The sequence below is a fragment of the Castor canadensis genome, chromosome 14 (genome assembly GCF_047511655.1).
Source record: "Castor canadensis chromosome 14, mCasCan1.hap1v2, whole genome shotgun sequence".
In the NCBI taxonomy this organism is placed as follows: Eukaryota; Metazoa; Chordata; class Mammalia; order Rodentia; family Castoridae; genus Castor; species Castor canadensis.
This window is the reverse complement of record NC_133399.1, coordinates 34,161,374-34,166,007: the sequence shown is the minus strand read 5'-3', so window position 1 is coordinate 34,166,007 and position 4,634 is coordinate 34,161,374.

Sequence of the window (4,634 nt, the reverse complement as noted above, 5' to 3'; positions counted from 1 at the left end):
GAAATGATTACAAATTAGAGGGTCCTAGAAAATTTGTATAAACTTATCTTGCCATATGCTGTTTGAACTGAAACTTGTATTTAGTTCACTCCCTTCCTCCTACAGGGAAGGAAAGATGCTGTAGGTGCCAAGAAAATTGCTGAGGATTTTGTCAGATGAATGGTCTCTTTTTAATACTACTTTAACAAATAGAGAGCACCTCTCCACCAAAGATTTGTTCTTGTATCACTTTATATATTTCATTCATACAACAAATATTCACCAAGTACATCATTTATGCCAGCTATTATTCTAGGCAGTGGGGAAAGAGTGGTAAGCAGGAGAGACAAAAACCCTCTCTTCTGAGTGAAAATGGGTAAGTAACGTAAGTTTTGGGGATGATGGATCAGTTCTGTATGCTGATTATGAAGCAGTGACTTTGAAGAGGCCTAAACTTTTCAAGGGTGTTTGTGCTACCCAGATTCCACACCTGTCCATGTAGGATAAATCTCTTGGTATATTTCTGCAAAAAGTTTAGTTTTACTGATATCAGTTTTCAAAAATAAAATTAAAGATTCCTCTTGACTTGTGATTGGATTACATATTGGTAATCATATCAGAAACTGAAAATGTTACAAGAAGAAAATGGAATACATAAGTAATACAATCATAAATGGTCACATGATCTAAACAACCACTTCTCAAAAAAAGTATGGATGTCCAATAGATACATGAAAAATACTCAATACTTTAGCCATTAAGGAAAGATAAAACAACTTTGAAATTCCAACTCATTCCAGTAATCAAGAAAACAACAATTGCAAAAGTTGATGAGGAAACAGAAGAAACAAAACATTTATTATCCGTTGATGGTAATGTAAATTACTACAGCCACAGTGGAAATTAATGTAGCTATGCCTCTAAAAACTAACCACATGATCCTGCTATACCACTCCTAGGTATATATCTGAAAGAATCAAAGGCAGTGTACAAAAGAGATATATGCAAACCTGTTTATTGCTTCACTGTTATCAAGAGCCAAGATAAGTTTGGTACCAGTGGCTTATGCCTGTAATCTAAGATAATCAGGAAGATCATGGTTCAAAGTAGCACAGGCAAACAATTCTCAAAACCTTATCTCAAAAAGCCATTCACAAAAAAGGGCTGGCCGAGTGGCTCAAGGTGAAGGCCCTGAATTCAAGCCCCAGTACTGCAAAAAAGGGGGGAGGGCAAGATATACAATCATACAAGATGCCCATCAACATATGAATGGGCAAATAAAATGTGGTACATATACACAATGGAATATTACTCATACGTAGAAAGAATGAAATTATGTCATTTGCAGGAAAATGGATGGAACTGGAGGCCATCAGGTTAAGTGCGATTGACACAAGACAGGATGATAAGTAGCACATTTCTCTCAGATGTTCAACCTAAATAATTTTTAAATGCCCTGAAAACAGAGGACAGAATTTTAAGGAAGGGGAAGATTACTGGGGATAAGAGAGATGCAGGAGAGAGTAAAATAGGGCATAGGAGAGGGCAGATATCATGAAAGCATGCTATATGCATAAGTGGAAGTGTCACAAAGAAACCCATTAAGCTGTGCAATTAATGTGATTGAACTGATATAATAAAAAAGATAATTAATGCACCTATCTTAACAAATATTAGTATAGCAAGGCTACCTTAAACATGTCAGAACACTTACAGTAGCCTAGAGTTGGGCAGATTCAGTCAACAGAAATCCAATTTTTAATAATGCATTGACTCATGTATTACTATATACAGCACAAAGTCAGATATTTCTTCTCAACCATGGAGCTGAATAAGAGCTTTGGCTCATTGCCACTCCCATTGTCATGACTGAGTGCCATACATATAACCTTAGCCCAGGAAAAGTTAACATTATGCTTTCCACTGAATTCATACGGCTTTCATAACATTGGAAAGTCAATTGTAAGTCAAAATGAAACCTGTTGAAACTATTCCAGGAATAGGAGGAGAGGAGAAAAAGGAGAATGGTGGAGTGGATGAAGTCAAATATTATATATTGCAAGAACTTTTGTAAATGTCAAATGTACCCTCCAGTACAATAATATGATAATCAAAAACTGTAAGTCAAACACAAGGGTGTAGCACAGTGGTAGAGCACATGAGTAGCATGCATGAGGCCCTGTGCACCATCCCCAGAATTGCAAAATAGCATAATTAATAAGCTGAGGACAGTCTGCATTAAATATACAAAACAAACATTCCCAGTTGAAGAAACAAAATGACAGTAAACAAAGACATGCATAAAAGAATCAGATAATTACCAAAAATTAGAAGGAAATGTCTGGGTGATATGACAGAGATGAATAGAGAGATATTTTAATCTAAGGGCTGCTGAGGGCCTCTCTAAAGGAGACTCCTGAGCTGATAACTGAATATAGCCAGGAAGGAAGGGAAGAAGTGGGGTTAGTGTGCCAGAAAGAGGAACCTCCACCTGCATGGTGAGGAACAAATTGGCTTTTAATACTCATACATATTTGTGGGGGAGTGTGGGTGAGTGGGTGTGTTTTCTCTTCTAGACAATGAAACAGAATCTTAAAAGCATTAAAATCCCATGATACACTCAGTTTTAAACTACTAACAGTTAACATATCATAATTTTGTACAACAGGAAGTTGGGAATGAATTTATCTGGGTGTCTCTTGGTCAGAGTAGCTTATAAAGCTGCAATAAAGGTTACAAATGGGGCTGTATTCAACACAAATATAAATCACACCATAGGGTAGTTTCCCTACCTCACTCTAAGAGGACCTCAGTTCTTCATTGATGGAAAACAGAAAATTTGGCCCATATGGGCCTCTTCAGTAAGGAATGGGAAAAAATTAGAAGGAGTGGAGAATAACAGCAGATATCTCAAAACAAACTCTAAATGCAAGAAAGTCATGGGAAGGAAAATTTCAGAACTTGAAAGAAAAGAATTGTCAACCTACACTACTCTATCCACCAAAACTATCCTTCCTAATTGAAGGATAAATTAAAACCTTCCATGATAAGAAAAAACCAAAGGAATTCACAAATACAAAGCCAGAAAATACTTACAGATCTACACATAGAAGCAAAAAGCTGAATGAGAAAAGGATGCAAGAAAGAATAAACCTTGTGAACCAAGCAGACCAGTAACAAGGAATAGGAAAAAAGTAAACAATAGGGGAATAAAAACAACTGGAAATATCATGCACCTCTCAAAATTAACAGTGAATGTAAATGGCCTCCATGCCATACTCAGTAGACACAGAAGAGCAAACTGGATTTAAAAAAACAAGACCCAATGATATGTTGCTTGAAAAAGACTCATCTCACTGCAAAAATTAAATACAGGCTTAGAATTAAAGGGTGGAAAAAAGTTTTCCAAGCAAATATACCCCAAACACAGGCAGGATTAGCTATACTCATATATGACAAAGTGAACTTCAGACTAAAACTATTCAGAAGAGACATCAAATGGCACTTCATATTAATGAAGGAAATAATGCAGCAAGAGGAAATATCAGTTCTTGACTTATGTGTATCAAACATAGAGGCAACCAACTACATTAAAAAACACTAATGGACCTATGAACACAGATAGACCCTGACAGAGTGATAGTAGGAGAACTGAATACCCCACTGTCCTAAATAGATGGGTCATCACACAAAAGATCCATGAATAAACTACAGAATTGTTGCATACTTTAGACCAAATGAACATAATAGACATCTAGAGAGCATTTCACTCCAAAACAACAAGTACACATTCTTTTCTGCAGTTCATGGAACACTCAAAAAAATAGATCATATTTCAGGACACAAAGCAGGTCACAACAAATTTAAGAAAACTGAAATCTGCATCATAGCAAATCACAATGGAATAAAACTAGACCTCAACAACAAAAGAAACCACAGAAAATATTCAAACTTATAGAGACTGAACAACATACTGCTGAATGACCAGTGGGTGATCAAGGAAATGAGGAAAGAAATCTAAAAGTTTCTAAAATATAATGAAAATTAAAATAAAACTTACTGGAGCCTACGGGACACAGGAAAGGCAGTGACAAGAGGAAAGTTTATAGCTATAAGTGCCTAAATTAAAAAAGCAGAGACCTCGCATATGAACAACCTGGTGATGCACCTTAAGTTTCTAGAAAAACCAGAACAAAACAAACCCAAAACTATCAGAGAGAAATAAAAAACATCAGGGCTAAGAATATTAAGAATGAGAAAAAAATCTGTACAAAATCAATGAAACAAATAATTGGAACTTTTAAAAGATTAAAAAGATTGACAAACCCTTAGCCAACATGACAAAATAGAGGAGGGAAAAGACCAAAATTAATAAAATCAGAGATGAAAAAGGGGACATAACCACAAATACTAATGAAATCCAGAGAATCATTAGAGTAAATGGGAAAATCTAGATGAAATGGATAAATTTCTAGATGCATATAACCAACCAAAATTTAACCAAGAAGATATGAAACACTTAAATAGTCTTATTGCAAGCAGTGAAATTGAAGCAGTAGTATAGAGACTCTCCACAAGAACAGCCCAGGACCTGATGGATTCATGGCTATGTTTTACCAAACCTTTAAAGAAGAGCTAACACCAATACTCCTCAA